The following is a 16,553-nucleotide window of genomic DNA, read 5'->3' as shown; positions in this document are numbered from 1 at the left end:
GCACACTTACGGTTGTTCTGCCCTGGGTTTTAATCCAGCGTAGAGGGTTGTCCTGCGGCCTGAGTCCCCTGAGGACCCCGGCCTCGCCCCTGGGCTTTCCAGGTCTGCAGAGCGCCCTCCTCAGGTGTGACAAGGACAGGGCCAGGGGCCAGGCGAGCACACCGCCTGCGTGGGCTCCCCTCCTGCCCCTCCACTCATGAGCTGTATGCCTCGGTGTCCTCATCTGTAGAAGAGGGGGCCAGGCGTGTCACTCGTGAGCCTGCTAATGTGAGCAGCAGAGGCCCTGCCCGTTGCACACTCCTGAGCGTTAGGTGGTGTCATGTCAGCAGGGAAAAGCACGCAATAATCAAGGTGACTCTTCTTTCTACTACATCTGTCTCAGCGGTACAGAAAGGAAAACCTTCTCAACTTCTCTGGGCCTCAGTTTTCTCCTCTGGGAAGTGGGATGGCTACAGTAGGTGATCCCCAACTTCCCTTCTTGCTCTCTTGCACTTCTGAAACTCTGCTGGCCCATGATGCTTTCATCTAACTTAGTGCTGCACCTGCAGTCCGGGGCCAGTGCTGACCCCCAGGTGGGCTTGGCTAGGCCGGCGGGTTGTCACTGAACCCGCTAGCATTTTCCAACCCGAATGCAGAATTCTGGTAGCGCTGGGCCCACACTGTCTCTGGGGAGCAACCTGAGGAGTAGGGAGCCTCTGCCAGGAGCAGCGCTCTGCTCTCTTTGCAGTCTGCTACAGAGTATCCGTGATATCCGTTTAATCACTGCAGCCTCGAGAAAGTCTCTGCAGGATGCTAATGGTTCTTAACAACTTACAGACACTTGATAATTTTTTTTTTTTTTAAACAAAGAGAGCCTCAGTTCAGAGTCACAAGAAGGCTTTTTGGTTGTTTTAATTTCTGGGCTTTTTCTCCTTTTAGGAAAAAATGGTAGTAGAGTTTCATTTATGGCTGGGGTACGGTATTTCCTCTTAAAATAATTAATTAAGCCAGAAGTGAGTGGAGTTAGAGAAAACATGAAGCTGACTTAGGCAAACATTGCTGATGGATGCTAAGACCATGGTGGGTGGGTGGGGGGCATTCTTACCTCTTAAGTATCTCTGTGCAGATTGCTCATTAATAACAAAAGACATGGCACCTATAGAGAGGTTTATTTACCAGTGAGGGGCCCAGGGCCCCCTGTGCCTGCTGGGAGAAGGACCTGGGGCACACGTGAGGTTGCAGCCGAAGACTCACAGCCTGAAGCTGATCACCAGGAAGCATCGAAGAATTCCAGACTAGGGACAGTCCACAGAGCTGCCTGTACTTTTCAAAAATGCCAGTGTTATGAGAAATTAAGGCTGAGGAACGTTCGAGATTAAAGGTGACTAAAGAGACATGACAAACTAAACGCAACGCATTATCCTGGATTGGAAAATGTTATTCTGAAGGACATAATTGGGATATTGGGGAAATTTGAATGCGACTGTTTGTAAAACGATAGCCATGTATTAATGATAATTTCCCACATTTTGTTATTGAGTGTCCTTGTTTTTAGGAGGCACCGATGCTGGAGTCCTCCAAGCAGAGGGTCATGATGTTTGCACACTACTCTCAGAAAACTCAGCAATAGTTAACGATAAAGTGTACGTCCATGTGTGCATGCGTGTGTGTGCGCGTGCATGTGTGTGCATGTGCGTGTTGCATATGTGTGTGCATGTGCGTACAGAGAAAGACAAAGCAAACATGCCGAAATGTTAATTGGTGAATCTAGGTGCAAGACATATATAGAACTGTTCACTTGCAGTTTTTCTGTAGTTTGATGTTTTTCAAGAGAAAGTGTTTTTAAAAAGACAAAGAAAAACACCTGGCAGTTAAGTGCAGTGTGCTTTGTAGATCTGAGCTGGCTGCAGCACTTCTAAAGCTGAGGCTCAGGGAGAGGAAAGGAATGAGCGGGTTTCTTAGGAGAACCCGAATGTTCACCTTCAAGGATGCCATATCCACCAGCAAGTAAACGGCTTCCATTTAGCCCACCAGATAAAGTGCACGTTCAATGTAGCTGGGAAAGCAGAACAAACGATGTGAATGGGCCGGCATCACGCGGGAGCCCATGAGGCTGTGGGCAGGTTTCTCTCATAAACAGAGTGCGTGAAAACACATTTTGACTTCCTCTGCCAAATGCTCTTGCAACTCAAAAATCACTCTGACCCGGTCCCATTCTTTGTTTCTTTTCTTCCCCTGGTGAGGTTTGCTAGCGAGCTCTGTTTGCCTCTTGCCATCTCGCAGTGGGTTTCTCAGGCAGAACAAACAGCTCCCAGGAGATGTCTGTTTAGCTTCCAAGGGGGTCCTGGTCAGAGGCAGAGAGAGCTGGCCGCAGCCTGAAACTTTAGACAGCCCCAGAGCAAAATAAAACCTGTGCCCTGGCCTCCAAAGGAAACCTGAAAGCAATATCCTCTTCAGCGAACAGCTGCACACAATGGTCCTTTCTGCTCACGAGGCGGGCAGCGAGCCTTGCCACCTGGGCTGTGACCTGCGGCCTTGTTCGAGCAGCCTCCAGTTCTGCTTGCTTTATTCTGGAGACGCCTTCGGAAGAGGCCCGGCTTGCCAGGCAGATGATTCTGGGAGGGCCGGGCTCAGTGCCCACATTCCTTGGCCCCGGCCCCTCCCTGCCCCAGCCATGATGGGTGGAGAGCGAAGGGGCTGCCAGGCCAGAGGCAGACCTGGGCTTTTCGAGGACAGGCTTAGCCACTGGCTCTGTGTCCTCGAATGAGCCAGCTGCCCTCAGTGGCCTCTGTGAACCAAAGGGGCTGGCCTGGATTGATGGCTTCTCCAACTGTGCCCCATGAGCGCACGGTGGGGTGGGGGTGGACGAGGGGACACTGCCGACGACAGGTTTCCTGGGCTGCCTTGACCAAGGACCACAAGCTGGGGGTCAGCAGAAGTTTCTCCTCTCACAGTTCTGGAGGCCAGAAGCCCAAATCAGGGTGTGGGCGGGCTGTGAGCACCTAAAACCTGTAGGGTAGACTCCCTCCTGACCCTTCCCGGGCCGCTCGGCTGCAGGCGGTCCTGGGGTGGCAACTTCGGTCGCAGCCCTGAGCCCTCTGTCTGGTCGCCTCTGCCTCTGGGCCTCTCTTCCTCTTGTGAGGACATTGTGTCCTTGGAGAGACCCAGCTCCAACCCTGAGCACACCAACCCGTGAAACCATGCTCAAGGCCCTCAGGGGTGTGCGGAGTTTCTAGGAGTCCCTTGAATGTGGAATCAGCTCCCACAGACGCATTCTCGCCTGCTCGCCCTTGGCTCGTGGCCCCTCCCCTCGCACAGCTCTCTCCTCTCATTTTCCAAAATAGAGCATCAGACCTTGCTGTGGTCGATTGCTTGAGCACTTAAGACAAAGGGATTTCGAGAGAACATGGTCTCCAAGGGGAGGTCCCCCAACGCATTTGAAGCTTTAATTTATACAAGTAACAAAAATGAAGGTAAGGCTGCATTCCTTGTCTGCTGTCTGTCTGTCCATCATGTATCTAATCTATCAGCTATCTCCCTTCTTTCCTTCCTTCCTTCCAATGATCTACCTACTTACTTATCTAACCATCTGTCTTTTATGCACTCTAGAATTAGAATTCCAATATGAGATGATTGTCCCTGAGGCGTCTATTAGCACACGTATATTAATGGACAAAAGAATGATGAGTTTTTTCAGCAAGAAAGTAGGGCTGATTTGGCCGATGGGCTGACGGGGCTGGCTTGTCCCTCGGCTGGGTGGCAGGCCTTTCCCTGCAGCTGAGTCTGCTCCGTACATGTGCCGCCCTAAGGTGTTGGTGAAAATACACACTCGACAGTGAGCCGAAGGTCACAACTACATAACTTGTTCATGGTGGGCAGTTTCAGATGTCAACCTCAGAAAATGCTCATAGTGTTTCAAAATTCTTGATGCAAGTTTTAAAAAATATTTGAAACCCAGTGATCTGGAAGAGTGGTTCTTAACTTGATCATTCCCACACCTCCCTGTTTCCAAGGTAAATACGTTGCATTTTATTCCTTTACTCTCTTGAAATAAAATTCATGGGATATAACTACACTAAAAATTTAAAAATATATATAATGTCCTAATTTTGAAATAAATTAGCCATAAAAGAAAAGCAATTTCTGATAAGCTAACATGTATTTCAAATTGCTTGGGCATGGCTTCATTAAAAAAAGACACAGTGAAGTAGTTGAATCCCTGCCTCTTTAAATAACATCTCTGGGACTGTGACACCTGCACATCTAAGTTAGACACAGAAGTGTTTCTTGGTGCCTCAGGAGCCACCGGGAGGGTGGTCTGTGGTTTCCTGATATGCTGTCACCCTGGAGAAAGTTCTGAGCAGGGGACACTCTTCCCCTGATTTCCAGAGTTGTGACATTCTTGGGAAGTTAGACATAGGTAGAAACTTTGTATTAACAGGTCAGATAGAGTCGGGTTGACTCAGATATTACGAATAGGATTTTTACATTCATGAATGTCCAGGACGTAAAGTCCTGTGGGGCTCAGGACAACTTGTCAGTGGGCTGGGGCGCTTCCTCCCTCACAGGACAACCGTAAACCTTAGCCCCCTGCCTCCTGCTGTCCAGGGCTGCAGGTGTTCTCCCTTCTCTTTGTGACAACCCCAAATACCCCCAGTAAATTTCACACGCTCGCTGCGGGAGCCAAGCCCCCACCCACTGGGGCAAACTACTGTTTACTGGTGCTGTTGCCAGGGGGGCGGGAAGTGAGGACGAAAGGAGCTGTCCCAGCGGCATGTGCACATTGTGGGCCCCCCACTCAGAAGTCATTTGTACGTAATAGCATAGAAAAAAAGACTGAACTGCTACACTTCAAAATATGTCTATTTCTCCTAAGGTGGGATGATCAGTCATTTGTATTGTTTTCCCTTTACCTGAGTCATGTTTTCTAAAATTGCGTGCCCTTGGGCAAGATACTTGGCCTCAATTCTCATCTTTAAAATGGGGTGATTATAATAGTACCTGAGGCCTGGATGAAGGCATATCTGGAAAGCAGTTAGACCAGGCTTCCAGGTTCATAGAGGTCCAGGGGCCCAGGAGACGCAGCTCATGGAGGAGGGGCCTCGCCCATGGGTCCCCGCAGCTCCAGCCAGCACCATCACAGCCCCACAGGGACCCCAAGCGCCCACTGCCCCCATGAGCCTTTCCTGAAAGGGCCCTACAAAAACTGGCAGCAAAACAATATGGTTGTTGCAAGCTGCTAAAGTTGAAGGTAATTTGCTTTGCAGCAATAGTAACCAAAACACAGGTCATGAGATTCTGAAGCAGAAGATTTTGAAAATAATTGATACCTCTGGTTGCTTTTTACCAGATGGGTGAAAATGAAGCTTGGAGAGGTTAAGTAATTGTCTCACCCTCACACTGCCCAAGTGTGCTCCCAGGTGTGCTCCAAATGTGTACCTGGGTGTGCTTCCAATGTGCTGCCAGGTGTGCTCCTGGGTGTGCATCTGGGTGTGCTCCAGGTGTGCTCCAGGTGTGCTCCCGGGTGTCCTCCAGGTGTGCTTCTGGGGTTGCTCCAGGTGTGCTCCAAGTGTGCTCCCAGGTATGCTCCCGGGTGTGCTCCTGGGTGTGCTCCAGATGTGTACCTGGGTGTGCTTCCAGTGGGCTGCCAGGTGTGCTCCTGGGTGTGCATCTGGGTATGCTCTGAGTGTGCTGCCAGGTGTGCTGCCAGGTGTGCTCCTCCCAGGTATGCTCCCAGGTGTGGGCCATAGCCATTGAAGCATCTTGGAGCCCATTATGGAGAAATCTGTTCTCAGCACAATCCTGAGTCTCCTTTGGTGCAAACCACTTCTGGCCCTGGGGACTCCAGCGCTCTTAGGGAGGCATGATTTTCACACATTGCCCATATTTAGCCATAAAATGGAATGGTTGCAGTTTCTGATGGGCCCTGTGCTGAGTTCAATGAAACCTACTGTTTCCCATCAGCTTTAATACGTGGACAAAGTGAACGCTCCCTGAGATTTGAGCTGAGGATAATTTGTCAGGAATAATGAGTGCGGACAAAGGGTACACAGCGCAGAGCCTGTCTGATCAGAACCAAAAGTGATCTGGGGGACCCTCCTCAGGAGCGGGGTTCCTTGGGCTGGGATGTGGTCGGCCTGGGGTGTTCTCCATTCTCCTGCACCCAGGGGCGCCATGCTGGCCAGAGGACAGCCATGGGCCCAGCCGGACTGTGCTCACCTTTCCCTGGCCAGCCCCTGGGTAGGAGCCCCCTGAAAGGGTGGTGGGCCCTGCCCCCTTGCAAGGGCGGCCTTGAAGTGAGGCACCGGGGGAAGGTGGGAGTGGGACCCACGCACGCTGCTGGATGGGTGGGAAATGGGGGGCGGTGCTTCCTCAGTGAGTTGAGACTTAGCATATGACCCAGCAGTTCCTTTCTTGGATTAGTATACACCAAAGAATTGGAAACAGGTGTTCATACAAACGTTTGTATGCTGGTGTCTTAGCAACACTGTTCACAACAGTGGGAGGTGCAAATGGCCCAGGTGCCACCAGCCGCGCCCCCCCAGACACTACGTGGATATTGTTAAGGCATCAGAAGCTCTGCCTCGTGCTCAAGCGAGGGTGGACACGACGCTCGTGTAAGAAGCCGTCGCTGAGCCCGAGGCCCAGAGAAGGAGGAAGCCTGCCCTACCAGTCACCCAGCCTAGGCTGCGCCCCGAAGCCCCGTGTCTGAGAGCCCATCCCTTTAACTCTGCCTCATCCCCCTCCCGACAAGCAGCAGATCCAGATGATAACGGGGCCGAAGCATACAATTCTGGGGAAAAACCCAGAATTGAGAGGGCTGCTCTTGGTGTCCTGGAAGGGCTCGTGAAGTCCGACTCCCTGAAGCTGAAGCTTCCCGGCTTCATAGACAACCTCACGGCTGGGTTCTCGGGCCGGAAGGCTGGAGGGATAAAGCCTCATTCCCAACTGGGAAAGCTCAGAAGACGTCTGCCTGCAGACGGGCACCGAGTCATTTAGAAAACTGATAAATAGGAAACAATTTCCATGTCTGTTGGGGGCTGGTTCAGTAAATGCTGGCACAGCCATGTAAGGGAACACCATGCAGCAGGAAAAACATTGCCCGTGCGAATGTTTATGCTCATGGAGAGACACAGGTGAGGTCCTGGTGCCGGATTCTGTTTACACTGAATGTGTTGTTTAAAAAAAAATGACATGAGGAAACATTTTTCTAATTAATTAAGCATCAAAACACCTGGAGGGTTGAATATAAAATTGCTAAGTGATATTTCTGGGAGTTGGAAAGGAATTATAGGAGACTTTTTTTTCCTACTGAACTATTTATGTATTTTTTTATTGATTTTCAGTAAGTTTGTGTTACTTCTACAAGAAGGAAAGTAGTAAAGATATTTCCACCTTGGAAGACACAAGGTCTTTTTGGCTGCCGCGGTGGATCCTGGCGTCAGCAGAAGGGCGCCCGCCCGGGTTTGGGTCTGGGCGGCAGGGAGGGCCGTGCCTGGTCAGCCTGTCCGGAAGGGCGTCCCCGAGGGGACCCGGACAGGGGTCCCCCGGGCGTGTTCCCGGGGCTGAAGGGCTTCCACTCGGCCCACCGTCCCTGCCTCCCCCTCCGTCATATGCAGAAGCTGAATTTGCCTGTGGCTTCACAGGAGAGACAGAAGCCATCGGGCAAGGGGCCCCTCAAGTTCTGCTCCCAAAGTCACCCTGGTAGGCTGTGTTACGGGGTCACAACTGTTTGCTTTCTGCTCCCAGAAACGGAGCCCCTGCCCCGCTTGGTGACTTCTGGCCTGGCCGTGTGATGGCCCTGGGCTAAGGGACTAGGCAGAAGCGAAAGCCACCGAGAGGCTGGGGCTGCCGCACTGAGGACCAGAGGGACGAGACGCGCCCAGACGCAGAGCTCTGCGTGGCCCCCACCCGCTGCGCCCCTGCTGCCGGGAAGAGCTGTCCTTCCTCCCTCTGTGTCCATCTGTCCGCTCGGCCCCGGAGCGCGTCTCCTCTCGCCGTCTTGGGAGCCTTCACTGCACCCTCCCCTTCTCTCGGAGCTCAGCCTCCTCCTCTGAACTGGAGACCTCTGCTTCCCCGCAGGATGCCTGCCTCCCAGCTCCCACCTGGGGTGGGGAAGACGGAAAGGGGGTCACTCCCACCCCAACCACGAGCCCACCGGAGGCGTGCATTTCCCCGGACCTGCCGAAGCTGGGGTGAGAGGGCCTTCCCCACGAAGCCAGGGGCCTCTGAGGACAGGTGGGGAAGATGGGGCCACGAGACAAGCAGGCAAAGAAAGTTCCGGCACGATTTCGGCAGATCACTGAAGGTTGTAGAGGCTGGGGTCACAGGCAGGGGGCTGCGCCCGCTGGTGGGCTCCTCTCCACAGCCTCACGGGGGGCAGGGGAGGCTGGACAAGTCCTCCCTCCTGGGGGGGCCGGGGACGCAGCAGCCGGGACAGCACAGGACAAAGCCTGGCCGGGACTTCCTCCCACAGAAACAAAAGCCTGACGTCACTCGGGGAAGGGTTCTAACCCTGCCACGCGCTGGGGCTGGGGGAAGGGGACGTGAAACACTTTCCCCCCTGCCCCGGGGGGCACAGCCAGCGGGGACCCGGAGTGGAGAGTCCAACTGCTGGGGAAGGGGTCCGGGCAGATACCTACCCTCGGGACCCTGGCACTGGCGGCCCCCACAATCACCGGAGCTGACTCCTTTTAGCTCTCTCTCTATATATACTCACACACACGCACACACACGCATACATACATACACATATATCCTGTTGCTTCTATTCCTTTGGCAAACACCAACTGATACTCCCAGTGAGAAATATCTTTCAAAACAAAGGAAATAGACAGGTTTTTTTCCCCCTGAACAACAATTGAGAGAATTCATTATCAGCAGAATTGCACTAGGGGAAATGTCAAAGGAAGTTCTTCAAGCAGAAAATGTATGGAACCGGTCAGAATCTCGGACCTGCCTGAAGAAATAGAAAGTCTCGGACCTGTAGATAACTGTGGCGTTTACTGCTGTCAGGTCGCATTGCTTTAAAGATCCTTGGCTATGTGGCGCAAACATAGCAGCAGTGCACAGTGCGTTTAATCACGTGTAAAAGCAAAATGTGCAATGATAAGAGCACGGAGAGCGGGGGAGGAACTGGACGTGCAGCACGTAAGGTTTTACTCCCTGTGAACCGGTAGGGTGGTGTTTGATGGTAGGCTGTGATCAAATAAAGATGTAGATGGCGAACCCAGGGCTAACCGCATGCAAAGAAATGTTTCTAAAGATGTATAAACATGACCAATTCTTTCACATCAAGAAAAAAACAAACATGACCCCTGTCACCCTCCAGGCACCCCCATTCATGCTCCTCCCTTTTATAGCACATCTCGTGGGGGTGCGGTCTCCCCTTGCCGTCCGTCCTAACCCCACCCACAAGTCAGCTGGCGATGACCTGGCCACCATGCCATCACTTTGCGCAACAGCTTCTGCCAAAGTCAGTGGTGGTTTGAACACACTCTGTGCACTCAGGTGGTCAGACCAGCCCCGGCCACCGCCTGTCCCCGCCCTGCTTGAAACGCCCTCTTCCTTGGGGTCCGTGGCCCTGCACCCCTGCACCTCCCCGCACCTCTCCGATGCATCTTTGATTTTCTTGCGTGCTCATCGCCTCTGTGGGCCGTGAAATATTTGGGTTCCTCAAGCTTCGTTTCCAGGCCTGCTTTCCTTCCTGCTCGACACCATCTCCCCGAGCGGACTCAGGCAGGCCCATGGCCTTGATTGTCACCTTTATCAGAGACGACAACCTGCCCTGGGCTCCCCTGACCTACTGCACACCTTCTGATCTGTTCATCTGAGAGCTTCCATCCGGGCGTCTCACAGCAGCCGGCCTCCGCACATCTGAAACGGGTGTCACCACTTCTTCCCCCAACCAGGCTTCTGTCAATGTCCCCCACCTAGAAGATGAGTCCTCACCCCACCATCGCTCATTCATTCAACAGATGTTTACGAGCACTTGTCCGGCGTGGACACCGGGGGACAGAGCCCTGTCTGCAGGGAGTTACCGTCTAGCAGAGGAGATAGACACCAAGTAAACAAAGCAGCAAGTATGAAACAGCATTGCAGGAAGGGCTCGATGCCGAAATGAAGGACCGTGATTGAGGTCAGTGAGGTCAGTGAGGGGCTACTGTAGACAGAGCTGTCAGGGGGGCCCCTCGAGAGGCGACGTCTGAGCAGAACCTGGATGAACTGACGGAGGAAGGCCATGCAACGGCGGGAGGAAGGGATGGAGCGACAAGCAGTTGACACTCGGCCAGAAACTGGGCATTGCTCTTTACCCTTTCCCTTATCATTATGAACTCCGGAAACTCTCATTACCTTGTGCCTTTGTTTCCATCACCCTGGTCTGGAGTGCCCTCAGCTCTTTCTTAGATTGTGGTCCTAGCCTGCACCCGTGGTTCTAGCCCCTACCTGTGGTCCTAGCCCCTACCTGAGGTCCTAGCCCCTTACCTGAGGTCCTAGCCCCTTACCTGTGGTCCTAGTCCCCCACCTGTGGTCCTAGCCCCATACCTGTGGCTCCAGCCCCCTCACCTGAGGTCCTAGCCCCTTACCTGAGGTCCTAGCCCCTCACCTGTGGTCCTAGCCCCCTACCTGTGGTCTCAGCTGCCTACCTGAGGTCCTAGCCCCTTACCTGTGGTCCTAGTCTCCCACCTGAGGTCCTAGCCTTGCATCTGAGGTCCAAGTCCCCCACCTGTGATCCTAGCCCCCTACCTGTGGTCTCAGCTGCCTACCTGAGGTCCTGGCCACCCACCTGTGGTCCTAGCCCCATACCTGTGGCTCCAACCCCCTCACCTGAGGTCCTAGCCCCTTACCTGAGGTCCTAGCCCCTCACCTGTGGTCCTAGCCCCCTACCTGTGGTCTCAGCTGCCTACCTGAGGTCCTGGCCACCCACCTGTGGTCCTACCTCCTACATGTTGTCCTAGGCCCCACCTCTTCCCCTTCAGATCCACTCCATACATGGCAGCCAGGGCAATCTTTCCAAAATGCAAATCTAATCATGGTATTCCTCACCTTCTTTCCTACTTTTCTACTGTGGAGGTTTGAAAGCATGTCTGCAAATCCTCTGGCACTCCTTCCCTCTGAAGGGGAACTACTTTACCTTACCTTGACTGTGGACTGGGCCTTGGGATGGTCTCATTGAGCAGATGTGGCAGAAGTAAGGCTGCGGGGCTGGGGTGACTTCCGTTTTGCCCCGGGGCCCGGACACAGTGCCCCCAGGAACTGTGCAGAGGGGCCTCGTGGAGCCTTCTGCTGACCACACCGCCTGCCTTCGAGCCACCCCGTCTGATGCTGCAGGGAGCAGAGATGAGCTGCTGCCCTCCCCTGAGCTCAGCCCAATTTGCAGATTTATGAGCGAAATAATCATCATCCCTCTAAGTCTCTAAATTTTGGGGGTGGCTTGTTTCACACTAGAAGAGGGCACCCACCCCACCAGTCCAAAGTGCATTTGTAACCTCAACTTCTCCACCACCAGCAGACCCGGCCGTGTGTCACATGCGCATCCTGGCTGCCCTGGCCGTTTCAGCCTAGTTTACCAGTTCTGATGGGTCCCTGCCAAGCCCCGCTACTGCCCCAGTCCCACGAAACCGTGCGAGCCCTCTCTCTTGATGCCCAGCTTGAGAGGCCCCAGGGCTGCTCCTGGTGTGTGCTCTCTTGCTGCAGGAAGCTGATTAACCTGACTTGTTCCTGGCAGACTGCCGCATGGAGGATTTAACGCAAAAATGTGTGAAACCAGGACTTCTCTCTCTCTCTCTCTCTCTCTCTCTCTCTCTCTTTCTCTCTCTGCCTTTCCAGCCCCATCTCCGGCCGTGCTCTCCCCAGCTTTCTCTGCTTCCCTTACACCTGCCTTCTGTTGGCTCTTCAAATCCGCCCGCTTAGCTCCTAGGATTCTCTTTCCTCGTGAAACTCTTCACTGTTGAGTGGTTGCTGTCTCTTCCTTCCGTTTCCCCATCGACATCGCTCACTGCCCCAGACAGCACTTCTTTACCAGGGAATCTTCTTCCATTTTCCATGCTGAGTCAGATCTGCCTCGGGTAGGCTCTGCAACACCCACGTCACTTCCTGACACTTGTGATGGGGGCAACTCTCCTTCTGCGCGACGATTTTGTTAATAGGCGTTACTGTCACTGGACAGCGTTCTAGGAGGCCAGGAAATGGGTCTGTTTTTGCTCACCATTATCTAGCACGTGGGAGATGTACAATACCTTGTTGAATGATGAAATAAATACATGTACACCGACAAAAAGTTCAAAGGTCACGTAGGTTTGGGAGATGCTGATTTAAACACGGTTGAACAGGTATTTTCACAGCAAGACTTCTCAGAACCTTTGACCTATGGGGAAGCTCCAAGAGGGGTGTTGGAAGCAGCATTTCCTAAATACGACTAACTGTGGAGTGATTTATGCAGAGCATAACATTTTCTGGAACGGTCGTATCTTGTGGAGTGTGGTTTGGGAAATACTGACTTATGGGTTTCAAGAATGCCGTCGTTTATTTTCTCTCTCTGCATATGTGAGTGCAACTGCACTTATCCACAGGTGTGTTGATATCAATATATGTGTGGACACATACGTGTGTGCGTATATACATGAGCATAGCTACACACACACATTTCCCCCTTCTATTCCTATTTCTCACAACGGCAGGTGCAGGTGAGAATGGCCTTGCTTGGGTCAGAGGCAGGCTGGGCCAGGTGTGGCAGGAGCCCAAAGGTGTGGAGGTGAGAGGGTGCATGTGGCTTTGGGAGAGGCTGCCTGGGGTTCAATCCCAACATGCCATCTGTTAGCTCTGCGGCCTTGAGCAGGTGACTTTGCCTCCGTGAGTCGGTGTTCTCATCTGTGAAATGGGCTGCCTGGCTCACTGTTGCTGACAACTCCAGCAGCATCCATGGGGTCCCTGTGGAGTCGAGGGGTTAGCAGAGGCCCCGTTTTAGAGAGGCTGAATGAACACACGGCTATAAAAACCACCCTCTCCGTGCACTCCATGTCCCCCCAGCCCCAGGTCGTGGGCCTTCTTTGGGGGGTGGAGGCAGCGTCCAGGGACCTGGGGCAGATGAAAGGGCCTGATGGCGAGGAGTAGCCCAGCCCCTGCAGGTTTTCTGTGGAACGAGGCGTGGGTGAAAACACACACTTGCCCGCTTGGCATCATGCATCCTGCCCCTAGCATCTCCCACACGTGGCTGGGAAGGGAACTGAGCAAAACTGTCTGAGTGGAATGTGTATTTCCTTGTGGCTTAGACACGACAATGGTAAAAACTTGGAGGTAATTCAGATGGGCAAAAATATAAAAGTTTGATAATACCTAATGCAGAAAATAGCCTCTCATTAAGTCCCTGCCTTGTACAAATTACTACTAATTCATAAAGGGAAAAACCTGGCACTTAAAATTTAAAACGTGCATAAACGTGGCTGCTGCAATCCCATTTGCCAGACTTGAGCCTCCACAAGCAAAAGGTCCGGGTGTTGGGCGCTGCAGAAGGAGGCACACCGCTCTCTTAGCAGCAGGGAAGCAGCGAATGCTTGTTCCTCCGCGGTGAGGCGGAGGGTGGCCGCTGATGGTGAGCCCGGAACGTCGAATGGTGAGCTGCCACTGGCACGCGTGAGCCACTCAGTGTGTGCTGCCGCAGCACGTGTGCGGTGTGTTGCCAAGTGGTTAAAACTTGGCAGTTTTTGTGAGCCAGAAAGCAGGCGTGCAGGCACGCTGGTGTGAGCTCGGGGGCTGCGGAAGATCTCCCACTGTGCCGGTGGGACCAGAGGTGGCGGCGCTTGAGAAGCAAGTGAAAGATTGGGGCTGTGGGCGGGCGAAGAAATACATGCTCTTGTAAAGGAAAGGAGGGTAACCAGCATTGTACGGGGAGGTTGCTTTATGGTTGACCATGTCAATTTGGTTGATGATTTGATCAAGGTTAATTGGGCAAGAGGAGAGCACATGTGATTTTATAGCCCCTTTATTTCCATGGGGCCAGGGCCCCACCTGTGCACCCTGAGTCCCTGGGGCTGCTGGGGCAAAGTCCTGCAAATAGGGAGAGCTTCAAACTACAGAAGTGTCTTCTCCCCCTGTCCTGGAGGCCAGAAGTCCGCAGTCCAGGTGTCATCGGGGCTGTGCTCCCCTGGAGCCCTCAGGAGGGCCCCTCCCTGCCTCTCCCAGAGTCTGTCTTGGCAGCAACCACTGGCATTCCCTGGTGTGGCTGTGTCCCTCCAGCCTCTGCATGGCAGGTTCTCTCTGTCCGTCTGTCTGTGTCTGACTGTCCCCTTCCTATAAGGCCACTGACCTTGTTGGACCAGGGCCCATCCACTCCCATCCACTCCCAGTGAGGCCTCGTCTTCACTCATCTCATCTACCAAGACCTGGTTTCCAAGGGGGCCACGTTGGCGGGGTGGGGGCTGCAGCTGAGCAGGCCTTCCCGGGGCTGCGGTTCACCCCAACACCACCCCTGAGGGTTAGGATTTGCCACCTGGTGCCCTTGCTGAGGCTAGTATCCGCTGCCTGCTGGCCCACCACTGCTGGAGAGCCTCTCCAGCCCCCCCCGGCCCCGCAGCCCCCCCCCAGCCCCAGCCCAGGTCCTCGGATTTGCTCCAGCACCATTTAGGTCTGACTGGGTTTAGGGCACGATGCCTCTTTCTGGACTTGGCACTTCCCTGCGGTGTTCCCTTCCCACGCGCAGCCTCCGCGGGTGTGTGTTTTGCTCTCTGTTTGGTGGCCGTGGCTGTTACTTTTAGTCTGTGGCTCTAACTGAGGCCCTTGCGACCCGCCACCCTAAAACACCACAGGGACCCGGGACCCCAGTGCCCACTGTCTGGAGAGCCCCACGGTGAGCCCGTCCTGGGCAGACACAGCTGGAGGAGGACAGGGGCGGGGCACGTCCCTTCCAGGTGGCCCTGGCCTCCAGCACAACCGAAGCCCCCCGACGCGGCTGCGTGGCTGCAGCAGCTAGAATGCACCCGGGAAATAAGCCGGGCAGGAAGAGAGAGTCCCTGTCCTCTTACTTAGACTTACCGTCTTCCCAGATTTCCTTCATTAGTTATCAGAGAGGTTAAAAAAAGAATCAGCAGCAATCTTAACATGCAGGCAGCCCCAGTTTAGGCGTTGCGGTGTATTTCTTTCCAGCTTTTGTGCAAGCGCTGGGTTAGTTTATCAAATGTCATGTGCACCGTGTATGCTGACCGTCTTCTCACAAGCATTTTCCATTGATCTTGCAGCTGCTTTTACACCTGAGGCTGCAGTCTGGTCCTGGAGGAAGCGTGCAAAGGCAGTTTCACAAGCAAGGATGGCGTTTTGTGTGTTACATGAGGATTTAGTTCGCTGGTGTCCCATTTTCATAGGCTCTTAGGCTGTTTCTCCTGCCAAGCCCCTTCTTATTTCTAAATAATGACATCATGGGCATGTTTAGTGTACAAAGCCTTCTTTCGTATTTGCTACTAATATTTATTGACAATATTCGCAAATATCATTTATAGTACCTTATGACATACTATTTTTAAATGCATGTTACTATTTCAACACATTAATTCCAAAAAGGAGAATTACTAAGACAGAAGGAAACTAATTATAATATAGAATTGGTATTATATTTAAAACATAGAGTATAAATATTTAAATAGTTAACAAATAAGATATTGTTTTAAATATTTAAATATTTAAATATTTATGTTTTAATAAAATTCATACATGAACGTTGTAGAAAATTTAGAAAACCTACACAGGTATAAAAAAGCAGAATGAAAATGAGCCTGAATTCTACCATTTGGATAACTGCTATTATACTTTGGCCATAACTTTTTAGTACTTTGTTTCTAAGAATTTTTAAAAATTAGGATTTTATCTATGTACTCTTCTATAACCTGCTTTTTTTCATTTAATATTAGCAGAGCATGAATATTTTCTAAATTCTTAAATACCCTCAAACTACTTAATTTTTAATGGTTGTACCATATTCTACATGTAGATTTATCATAATTTAACTGCTCATTTCCTACACTTAACATACCTCTATTTTTTTTTTTTCAATTACTAAAACAACCCAGGAAAGAAAATACTCCTTGTATTGCTTCCACAGGATAACTTCCTAGTAAATGAATGCTTGCTCAGAGTGTGTGGTCACATAGCGAAATACATGATGAAATTGCTTACCAGGAAAGTTGTCTGAATTTAAATTGCCTTCATTGTCACTGGCTGTATTTATATGCCTTTTTTATCCCTGTCAATTTAAGGCAGAAAATGTCAGTCTGATGTTTGTTTTAATTTTCGTTTCCTTGATTATTTGTTAGGCTTGAAGTTAAAAAAATGCTTATTAGGCGTTTATATTTTTTTCTCAGGTCCGCTTGCCCTGTTTTCTTTTGGATTTTTGAGCATTCTTTATATACTAAGTATTTTATGTAAATTGCAGATATTTTTCTCAATTGTTCATTTGCATTTTAATTTTTTCCTGACTTTTTTTGCCAGATAGGTTTTACATTTTATTTAGATGTTTTAAAGCACATCAACTCTCTCTTTTTATTCATTTTTTCTTTGCTTTATACTTTGAATGGCCTTTCCCACGC

Source organism: Tamandua tetradactyla, chromosome 16 (genome assembly GCF_023851605.1).
Source record: "Tamandua tetradactyla isolate mTamTet1 chromosome 16, mTamTet1.pri, whole genome shotgun sequence".
Taxonomy (NCBI): Eukaryota; Metazoa; Chordata; class Mammalia; order Pilosa; family Myrmecophagidae; genus Tamandua; species Tamandua tetradactyla.
Note: the sequence above shows the minus strand (reverse complement) of the source record.